Consider the following 12,065-nt stretch of genomic DNA (forward strand, 5'->3'; position numbering starts at 1 on the left):
CAGAATATCTCATTTTCATAGTCATGGCATGCTTTGCCTAAGAGCTATTGAAGAATGAAATCTGAGATCTTATTTAAAAATAGTTTTAAAAAAGGAACAAAAAAAGGTGTGGATATTTCTCCATCCACCCCTGATTCAGAATATACCATCTTCATAGTTATGGCATGCTTGGTTCAATAGCTATTGACGAGAGTAAACGAAATATCCACAAACATCCGATATGAAACAAATTTGACCTAGTTTAGAAATTAGGCTTTGAATGCAATTTTGGAATATCACCCCAAAGCTTTTGAACTTGTTTGACATGAAACATAAAGCAGTATGTGGGCTGTACGCCTGTAATATGCCAATTGTAACCCTTATGCCTATATCATAGAAATCAATTGCTATTTGCATGTGAAATTATCATGGAATGCACTTCAGAACGTTTATTGAGATTTTGACTGGTGGACCCACTCTTTGATGGTAAACAAAACTCTAACAGTGTGGTAGTAATAGTATAGTCCAGCACATAGGTGAAATAATTGTTCCATTTTATGATGCAAGTATCAAACTTTGTACACTAATACTATATACCTTAAGGGACATTTAAAGGTTGGAGGCAGCCTGGGTGTCACGACTCCCACCGAAGGTAGTGTCACGACTCCCACCGAAGGTGGTGTCACGACTCCCACCGAAGGTGGTGTCACGACTCCCACCGAAGGTGGCTCCCCTGCCTGTTCGGGCGGCGCTCGGCGATCATCGTCGCCGGTCTACTAGCTGCCACCGATCCCCTTTTCCTTTTCTGTTTGTTATGTCTTATTGGTTGCACCTGTTTCGTGTTTGAGTTTTGATTCGGGACTATTTAAGCCTGTAAGGCCCGCCTGCTTTGGTGCGGGCTTGTTTTCTGTTATTCGAGGTTTGTTGAGTGTTGTGCTCCCTGTCTGTTTGTGCCCAGTTTTGGGTTGGACACTTTTGATTATCGCCTGTTGTTTTGGGCGTTTATTTTGGATACAGCAATAAAGTTCGGTTTCCCCCATTATCCTCTGCTCTCTGCGCTTGACTCTGCACTTACCACTCCTGGCTGTGTGACACTGGGAAGCCTGTCAGTCAATTGCTGACATCCGGATTTCCTATTAGAAGAAAATAGGGTAAAATCATTCCAAACAATATAAAAATTACTTTGTAATGTTATCTACCGACTAACTAAATCCTACAGATAATATAGACAATAATTCTGATCATAAAGTACTCAAGACTTTAATGGGGGTCCAATTGAGGTCATTTTGACCATAGTCCAGTGGCTACATGAAAACATTGTGGACTTTGAGATAGAGCCACCAAATTTCACATACAGCTAGGGCATGTCTAAATAAGTATTTTAGACTATAGTGCCATCACATAGTGCCATCACAGATTTTGTCCATGTGGTCCCGTGTGGCTCAGTTGGTAGAGCATTGGTAGAGCATGGCGCTTGCAACGCCAGGGTTGTGGGTTCATTCCCCACGGGGGGACCAGGATGAATATGTATGAACTTTCCAATTTGTAAGTCGCTCTGGATAAGAGCGTCTGCTAAATGACTTAAATGTAAATGTAAATGTAAATTACCCCCCTGGAGGTCATTTCCAATATGGCTGCTGAAAAATATACTAAAAAACCCAATATAGGTAATTAGGCTCTGTTCAGAGAGCAAGCAGACAACAGAGACAGTGCCAAAGTTCACATATTTATTGAGGGCTTGTGGTTGGACATGGTAAAGTTGGATTTGTGTGTGGTTCTGCAACAAAGGAGAGACATTATAAGTAGGTTGCATAAATAAAAGGTAACGATCATAAGGATGAATCTATAAAACCAATATACCTTAAATAAGGACATTACATGACAACTAAATTATACATGGAAAATATGAAACAAACTTACTTTTAACTTGGACGCATACAACTGGAAAGAAACTTAGGAAAGTCTTGACAGGATTTAAATACATGAAAAACAAAAGCACCACACACTGCTGTTCATGCTCCCAGGTGATATAATTGTTACAGCGTTTCAACCCTTAGGTCTTCATCAGGCATCCATATCTCAGGTGGGGGTGGAAGGTCCTATATATAGGAGAGGTGCTCAGTGACATCACGTCCTGAAACAGGAGGTAAAAATATATTTTATCGGTTCACAATATCAACATTCAATATATCAAAATATATAACCATACATGAGGAATGTGAGAAATATTTAAAGTAATGTACATACACTATTCAATTAGGGTAAGAACAGTAGTTTGGACATTTTTAGAACTATAAAGTTTAAAGTCAAACTCCTCATTAAGGCCAAGAGGAGACAGTGTGTTGAGCCAGAAAGATTCCCTTTTGAAGTAGTTTCCTCTCAATGTCCCCTCCCTTGCGTGACATCTTGACCATTTTTATTCCAATGTATCTCAGAGTGCTAATAGGATTTGTTATTTATTTCATTTTACCTTTATTTAACTAGGCAAGTCAGTTAAGAACAAATTCTTATTCATGGATGTCCAACTTGTGCAAAATGAACAGGATTTAAATACAAACTAAAGGTGTGAATGAGCCTATCAGGGCAGACCTGATAATTAGTGACAAGTGTGTGGCATTGAGAGATGGTCTACAGGTGAAATCAACTTGATCAAGTTCATCTCAGTAGTATGCTGCTCCAATCTGAGGGATTTTGTACAGCCGCCAACCAGCTGCATGGAGCCGTATTAGACACGATTCACATGTCCATATCTCAATAAACTATGGCTTAAAATGTTCGAGGTGGTCTAGAAAAGACAATAAAATTGCTAGTTCCAATAGTTTACATGTAAACACTAAAAGATATATGGGTGTTCCCTGATGTCTACTGATTGCAATGATATAATATGATATCCTCTTTTGTGTCAATTTTAAGAAATGTTATACGAATCCTGCCCAGTACATGTCACTTTAGGTAAAATCCCTTAGGAATGCATTATGTCCAGCAGAGAGACAGGTAACCCATTATGATGAGACCTTTCGGCCTTTACACAAAGTAAGTAAACTACTGCATAAAAATGTCTAGCTATAGTGCCATTGCAGTTTTAATAACCTATTATACTATAAAAGACCAGTTTTATCACGTTTCAGGTATGACCCAGATGCAGACAGTGTCAAAGAAACAAAAGTTTATGTCAAATACAGGGGCAGGCAAACGACAGGTCAAAGGTAGGCAGGGGTCAGAAATCCAGACAAGGTGCAAAGGGTCCAGAACGGCAGGCAGTCTCAGGGTCAGGGCAGGCAAGGGTCAAGCATCCAGTGAGGTGGGGCAAGGTATAGAAACAGGAGACAAAGGGCTGTGAGACATGGGTTTAACTCTGGACACATGAAAGGTGGGATGTATATGAACGGTACGGGGCAACAGAAGATGAACAGCAGAGAGGCTAATGACTTTGGAGATGGGAAGTGGGACGATAAACTGGGGGGAGAGTTTGCGAGATTTGACTCAGAGGGGCAGATCCCAGGTGGACAGCCATACCTTCTGCCCGAGACAATACTGGGGATCTGGGGTCCGGTGGCGATCCGCTTGTCGTCGATACCTGGAGGTGGTCTTCAGGAGGACCGACCGGGCTCTCCTTCAGGTACGAAGACAGCGGCAGACAAACATCTGGGCAGAAGGTATGCCGACCTCTTCTTCCTGCTTAGGGAAGAGTGGGGGCTGATACCCCAGGGAACACTCAAAAGATGATAGGCCCGTGGCAGAGCAGGGAAGGGTGTTGCGGGCATACTCGACCCACACAAGCTGCTGGCTCCAGGTGGTGGGATTGGTGGAGACCAGGCAGTGGAACCCGGAGGACAGGCTGGCCGATGACCCAATGAGGGTGCAGAACGCCTTCCAGAACCGAGACGAGAACTGAGGACCCTGGTCAGAGACCATGTCTATTGGTAGTCCATGGACCCGGAAGACGTGCTGCACCATAAGCTGGGCCGTCTCTTTGGCAGAGGGTAGCTTGGGGAAAGGAATGAAGTGGACGGCTTTGGAAAACCGATCCACCATGGTCAGGATGGCGGTGTTGCCATCAGATGGGGGAAGACCCGTGACAAAGTCCAGGGAGATGTGAGACCAGGGACGGTGAAAGACCGGCATGAGGTTTGAAGAGACCAGCCGGAGCTTTCCGCGGAGTCTTGGTCTGTGCACAGACCGTGCAAGCAGGAACGAATGCGGAGACGTCAGGAACCATGGTAGGCCACCAGAAGCGTTGTCGCACAAAAGCCAGGGTCCGACGGGAGCTCGGGTGGCAGGCAAGCCTGGAGGAGTGGGCCCACTCCAGGACCGTGGAGCAGACTGCGTCAGGAGTGGGCCCACTACAGGACCGCAGAGCAGATTGCATCAGGCCAGAACATCTGGTTATCTGGACCCCCCCCCCCTCCCCCACCCTCGGGTTCGGCTAGGAACGCTGCGCCTCCCAAACCTGCTTTCCTATTCCTCAGCTGAGTGCCGTCGCCAGGAATGAGGTGGGAAGGATGGTCTCAGGTTCTGCGGTAGTAGTTGTGGGGCTATAGCGGCGTGACAGCGCATCCGGCTTGACATTCTTGGATCCTGGCCGGTAGGAGAGGGAGAAGTTGAAACGGGTGAACAGTAGAGCCCACCTAGCCTGCCTGGAAGATATTCCAGGTTCTTGTGGTCCACACAATTAATGGATTTTCCGCCCCCTCCAGCCAGTGCCTCCACTCCTCCAACGCCATCTTCACCGTGAGAAGCTCACGATTCCCCACATTGTAGTTCCTCACTGTGGCATTGAGGCGGTGGGAGAAGAAGGCGCAGGGATGTAACTTGAGGTTCAGGGCAGACCGCTGGGACAGGACAGCCCCCCCTCCGACATCCAAAACATCGGCCTCCACCACGAACTGGCGGGACGGGTCAGGATGAACCAAGATGGGAGCTGTGGTGAAGCGGTGTTTGAGATCCCGGAACGCCCGGTCAGCAGCTGGGGACCACGTGAACGGAACCTTGGGAGAGGTGAGTGCAGACGGGGGAAGCCAGGGTGCTGTAGCCCTGGATAAAGCGATGATAAAAGTTGGCGAATCCCAGGAAACGTTGCAGCTGTACTCTGGACGTAGGCTGGGGCCAATCCACCACCGCTCTCACCTTCCCGGGATCCATCTGTACACTCCCTGCAGCAATGATGTAACCCAGAAAGGGGATGGTGGAGCGATGGAATTCGCATTTCTTTGCTTTTACAAAAAGCTGGTTCTCCAAGAGGCGTTGGAGAACCTATCGGACGTGGAGCACGTGTTCTTGGGTGGAGCGGGAGAAGACGAGGATGTCATCGAGGTAGACGGAGACGAACCGGTTCAACGTGTCACGGAGAACATCATTAACCAGAGCCTGGAACACAGCAGGAGCATTGATAAGGCCAAATAGCATGACCAGATACACATAGTGACTGCTGGCCGTGTTAAAGGCAGTTTTCCACTCGTCCCCTTCCCGTATCCGCACCAGGTGGTAGAAATTCCGTAGGTCCAGCTTGGAAAGTGGCCCCTTGGAGCAGCTCAAAGGCTGAGGAGATGAGAGGTAGTGGGTAGCGGTTCTTCACAGTGATGTCGTTGAGACCTCAGTAGTTGATGCACGGGCGCAGGGTTTTGTCCTTCTTCTCCACAAAGAAGAACCCTGCGCCAGCAGGGGGAGGCAGAAGGACTGATGAACCCAGCAGCTAGGGAGTCCTCAATGTAGGTCTCCATAGCCTTGGTCTCCGGGCCCGACAGAGGGTACAGTCGACCCCGGAGCGGAGTGGTGCCTGGGAGAAGGTCAATCCCGCAATCATATGGTCGGTGCGGTGGCAGCGAATGTCCCGGGGAAGGCTGTGCTGACTTCAGGCAATGGGCGTGGCAGAATGGGCTCCAGCCCATGATGGCACCAGCAGACCAGTCAATGAGGGGATTGTGTCGCTGAAGCCAGAAGAATCCCTATACCACGGGAACCTGAGGAGACTTCATGAGCAGGAACAGGATCGTCTCGTGGTGGTTCCCTGACACACGTAGGTTGATGGGGGTGGTATTGTGGGTGACCCGGCCTATAGATCGCCCGTCCAAAGCTCTAACGTCCATGGGAATGGAGAGGGGCTGAGTGGGAGTATCCAGCTCGAAAGCCAGGGTAACGTCCATACAGCTCTCATCGGCCCCAGTCGATGAATACCCGGAGAGATTTCGACTGGTTCCCCCACAGCAACATGGCATGAAAAGGGGTGCGAGTAAGGGGAGAGGAAAAGTTCTCCGTATGGCCCACCGGAGTCCTCGCTTTTAGTGGACAGGTGGAGACAAAATTAGCAGTAGTCCCGCAATACAGGCAGCTCTTAGTGTGAAGCTTGTATAGCCGTTCAGCTGGAGACAGCCTAGCTCTGCCTAGTTGCATGAGCTTGAGAAGAGGTGAATCGGCAGTCTTCGGAGACTCTCGGGGGAACTCGGGTAGGCTCGGATTCTCTCGGCAATGGAGCCGTTGGGGATTTTAGGGATAACTTGGAGGTGAGGTGGAATCCATGGACGGGCTCTCTCTCCTCTCCTTCCTTCGTTCCCGTAGTCGCCCATCGATCCAAATGGTCAAGGCGATGAGCGAGTCGATATCTGTCGGTAGTTCCCAGGCAGCAAGCTCATCCTTTACTTCCTCCGATACTCCGTGCAGGAACATGTCGAACAGTGCTTCCGGGTTCCAGACACTCTCAGCTGCCAACTTGCGGAAATCCACTGCATAGTCTGCCACTCTGCGGTAGCCTTGGCGAAGCTGGAGTAACTTCCAGGCAGCCTCTCTCCCGGACAATGGAGCATCGAAAACTTTCTTTACTTCTGCCACAAACTCCTCCAGACTGAAGCATACGGCCGACGGTTGTTCCCATACTGCCGTAGCCCAGACGAGGGCCCCCTCGGACATCAGCGTGATGAGGTATGCTATATTAGAGAGGTCCGAGGGGAAGGAGGAGGGCTGCAGCTCGATGATGAGTGAGAAACGCCTGACAGGTGCCCGACTCACCTCCCCCGGAGCGCTTCGATGGAAAGCGGGGTCCCCGGGAAACTGGGGTGACCGGGGAGGCGGCGCTGCTAACAGCCGGGTAACTGAAGGACTGGGAGGTTACTGTCATTGGTCGGTGTCAGTTCGTACTATCACGTTTCAGGTATGACCCAGATGCAGACACTGTCGAAGAAACAAACATTTATTTCTAATACAGGGGCAAGCAAATGATAGATCAAAGGCAGGCAGGGGTCAGAAATCCAGAGACATCGGCATTCCTGTCACCCTAGACCCAGTTCAATTTGCGTACCGCCCCAATAGGTCCACAGACGATGCAATTGTCATCACACTGCACACTGCCTTATCCCATCTGGACAAGAGGAATACCTATGTAAGAATGCTGTTCATTGACTACAGCTCAGCATTCAACACCATAGTACCCTCCAAGCTCATCATTAAGCTTGAGGCTCTGGGTCTCAACCCTGTCCTGTGCAACTGGGTACTGGACTTCCTGTTGTGCCGCCCCCAGGTGGGGAAAATATGTAACAACACCTCCACTACGCTGATCTTCAACACAGGGCCCCCACAAAGGTGCATGCTCAGCCCCTCCTGTACTCCCTGTACACCCATGACTGCGTGGGCATGTGTGTCAACAACTCAATCATCAAGTTTGCAGATGACACAACAGTAGTAGGCGTGATTACTAACAATGCCGAGACAAGCCTATAGGGAGGAGGTGAGGGCGCTTGGAGTGTGGTGTCAGGAAAACATCCTCTCACTCAACGTCAACAAAATGAATGCACTGATCATGGACTTCAGGAGAAAGCAGAGGGAGAACTCACCCATCAACATTTTTTCTTACTGCTTTTTGTTCTATGTTGCTCTGTCTGTATGTTATGTCTTGCTCGTCCTATGTTGCTCTGTCTGTATGCTATGTCTTGCTTGTCCTATGTTGCTCTGCGTGTGCTCACTGCTCAATGATTGTTTATATTGTAATTGTTTTTAATAACCTGCCCAGGGACTGCGGTTGAAAATTAGCCGGCTGGCTAAAACCGGCACTTTTACTGAAACATTGATTAATGTGCACTGTACCTGTAAAAATAAAATAACCTCAAACTCAAACATCGATGGGGCCAAAGTGGAGAAGGTAAAAGGCTTCAATTTCCTCAAGGTACAAATCACTGACAATCTGAAATGGTCCACCCACACAGACAGTGTGGTGTAGAAGGCGCAACAGCGCCAATTCAACCTCAGGAGGCTGAAGAAATTAGTCTTGGCTCCTAAGACCCTCACAAACCTTTACAGATGCACAATTGAGAGCATCCTGTCGGGCTGTATCACCGCCTGGTACGGCAACTGCACTGCCTGCAACCGCAGGGCTCGTCAGAGGGTGGTGTGGTCTGCCCAACGCATCACCGGGGGCACACTGCCTGCCCGACAGAACACCTACAGCACACGGTGTCACAGGAAGGCCAAGAAGATCATCAAGGACCTCAGTCACCCGAGCCACGACCTGTTCACACCAATACCATCCAGAAGGCGAGGTCAGTACAAGTGCATCAAAGCTGGGACCGAGAGACTAAAAAACAGCTCCTATCTCAAGGCCATCAGACTGTTAAATAGCCTTTAATAATGTTTACATACAGTTTTACCCACTTCATATGTATATACTGTGTTCTAGTCAAGGCCTATCCTATTTATCTATTGTTGTACATATATTATTCTTCAGATATAGTACATATTTAATCCATATACTGTCCATATTGTTTATACATCCCATCCCATATATACATACAGTACCAGTGAAGTTTGGACACACCTAAAGGGTTTTTCTTTGTTTTTACTATTTGCTACGTTGTAGAATAATAGTGAAGACATCAAAACTATGAAATAACACATATGGAATCATGTAGTGACCAAAAAAGTGTGAAACAAATCAAAATATATTTTATATATTAGATTCTTCAAAGTAGCCACCCTTTTCCTTGATGACAGCTTTGCACACTCTTGGCATTCTTTCAACCAGCTTCATGAGGTTGTCACCTGGAATGCATTTCAATTAACAGGTGTGTCTTGTTAATTTGTAGAATACATTTTCTTCTTAATGCATTTTAGCCAATCAGTTGTATTTTGACAAGGTAGGGGTGGTATACAGAAGATAGCCCTATTTGGTAAAAGACCAAGTCCATATTACGGCAAGAACAGCTCAAATAAGAAAAGAGAAATCACAGTCCATCATTACTTTAAAACATTAAGGTCAGTAAATCCGGAGAATTTCAAGAACTTTAAAAGTTTCATCAAAACAGTCGCAAAAACCATCAAGCGCTGTGATGAAACTGGCTCTCGTGAGGACTGCCACAGGAAAATAATACCCAGAGTTACCTCTGCTGCAGAGGATAAGTTCATTAGAGTTAACTGCACCTCAGATTGCAGCCCAAATAAATGCTTCACAGAGATCAAGTAACAGACACATCTGAACATCAACTGTTCAGAGGAGACTGCGTGAATCAGGCCTTCATGGTCGAATTTCTGCAAAGACACCACTACTAAAGAAAACCAATAATAAAAAGAGACTTGCTTGGGCCAAGAAACACAAGCAATGGACATTAGACCGGTGGAAATCTGTCCTTTGGTCTGATGAGTCCAAATTTGAGATTTTTGTTTCCAACCGCCGTGTCTTTGTGGGACGAAGAGTAGGTGAACGGATGATCTCTACATGTGTGGTTCCCACGTGAAGCATGGAGGAGGAGGTGTTATGGTGTGGGGGTGCTTTGCTGGTGACACTGTTGGTGATGTATTTAGAATTCAAGGCACACTTAGCCAGCATGGCTACCACAGCATTCTGCAGCTATACGCCATCCCATCTGGTTTGGGCTTAGTTGGACTATCATTTGTTTTTAAACAGGACAATGACCCAAAACACACCACCAGGCTTTGTAAGTGCTGTTTGACCAAGAAGGAGAGTCACGGAGTGCTGCATCTGTCCTCCACAATCACCCGACCTCAACCCAATTGAGATGGTTTGGGATGAGTTGGACCGCAGAGTGAAGGAAAACAACAAGTGCTCAGCATATGTGGCGAACTCCTTCAAGACTGTTGGAAAAGCATTCCATGGGTGCCATGAGTGTGCAAAGATGACATCAAGGCAAAGGGTGGCTACTTTGAAGAATCTAAAATGTAAAATATATTTTGATTTGTGTAACACTTTTTTGGTTACTACATGATTCCATATGTGTTATTTCATAGTTTTGATGTCTTCACTATTATTCTGCAATGTAGAAAATAGTAAAAATAAAGAAAAACCCTTGAATGAGTAGGTGTGTCCAAACTTTTGACTTGTACTGTACATACATATGTACAGATGAAGTCGGAAGTTTACATACACTTTAGACAAATACATTTAAACTCAGTTTTTCACAATCCCTGACATTTAATCCCAGTAAAAATTCCCTGTTTTAGGCCAGTTAGGATCACCACTTTATTTTAAGAATGTGAAATATCAGAATAATAGTAGAGAGAATTATTTATTTCAGCTTATATTTCTTTCATCACATTCTCAGTGGGTCAGAGGTTTACATACACTCAATTAGTATTTGGTAGCATTGCCTTTAAATTGTTTAACTTGGGTAAAACGTTTCGGGTAGCCTTCCACAAGCTTCCCACAATAAGTTGGGTTCATTTTGGCCCATTCCTCCTGACAGAGCTGGTGTAACTGAGTCAGATTTGTAGGCCTCCTTGCTCGCACACGCTTTTTCAGTTCTGCCCACAACATTTCTATAGGTTTGAGGTCAGGGCTTTGTGATGGCCACTCCAATACCTTGACTTTGTTGTCCTTAAGCCATTTTGCCACAACTTTGGAAGTATGCTTGGGGTCATTGTCCATTTGGAAGACCCATTTGCGACCAAGCTTTAACTTCCTGACTGATGTCTTGAGGTGTTGTTTCAATATATCCACATCATTTTTCTCCCTCATGATGCCATCTATTTTGTGAAGTGCAGCAGTCCCTCCTGCAGCAAAGCACCCCCACAACATGATGCTGCCACCCCCGTGCTTCACGGTTGGGATGGTGTTCTTCGGCTTGCAAGCCTCCCCCTTTTTCCTCCAAACATAATGATGGTCATTATGGCCAAACAGTTATATTTTTGTTTCATCAGACCAGAGGACATTTCTCCAAAAAGCATGATCTTTGTCCCCATGTGCAGTTGCAAACCGTAGTCTGGCTTTTTTATGGCGGTTTAGGAGCAGTGGCTTCTTCCTTGCTGAGCGGCCTTTCAGGTTATGTTGATATAGGACTCGTTTTACTGTGGATATAGATACTTTGTACATGTTTCCTCCAGCATCTTCACAATGTCCTTTGTTGTTGTTCTGGGATTGATTTGCACTTTTCGCACCAAAGTACGTTCATCTCTAGGAGACAGAACGCGTCTCCTTCCTGAGTGGTATGAAGGCTGCGTGGTCCCATGGTGTTTATACTTGCTTACTATTGTTTGTACAGATGAACGTGGTACCTTCAGGCGTTTGGAAATTACTCCCAAGGATGAAGCAGACTTGTAGAGGTCTACAATTTTTTGGCTGATTTCCTTTGATTTTCCCATGATGTGAGAGGCACTGAGTTTGAAGGTAGGCCTTGAAATACATCCACAGGTACACCTCCAATTGACTCAAATTATGTAAATTAGCCTATCAGAAGCTTCTAAAACCATGACATAATTTTCTGGAATTTTCCAAGCTGTGTAAAGGCACAGTCAACTTAGTGTATGTAATCTTCTGACCCACTGGAATTGTGATACAGTAAATAAGTGAAATAATCCGTCTGTTGTCTGTTAACAATTGTTGGAAAAATGACTCGTGTCATCCACAAAGTAGATGTCCTAACCGACTTGCCAAAACTATAGTGTGTTAAACAAGAAATTTGTGGAGTGGTTGAAAAACAAGTTTTAATGACTCCAACCTAAGTGTGTGTAAACTTGTGACTTCAACTGTAGGTATGTACGTCATGACCAAATCTGAGAAATAGGTAGGAGCAAGTCCATGTATTGCTTTGTAGGTTAGCAGTAAAACCATGAAATCAGCTCTAACATTAACATGAATCCAGTGTAGACAG

Source organism: Salvelinus sp. IW2-2015, linkage group LG7, assembly GCF_002910315.2.
Source record: "Salvelinus sp. IW2-2015 linkage group LG7, ASM291031v2, whole genome shotgun sequence".
NCBI classification, from domain to species: Eukaryota; Metazoa; Chordata; class Actinopteri; order Salmoniformes; family Salmonidae; genus Salvelinus; species Salvelinus sp. IW2-2015.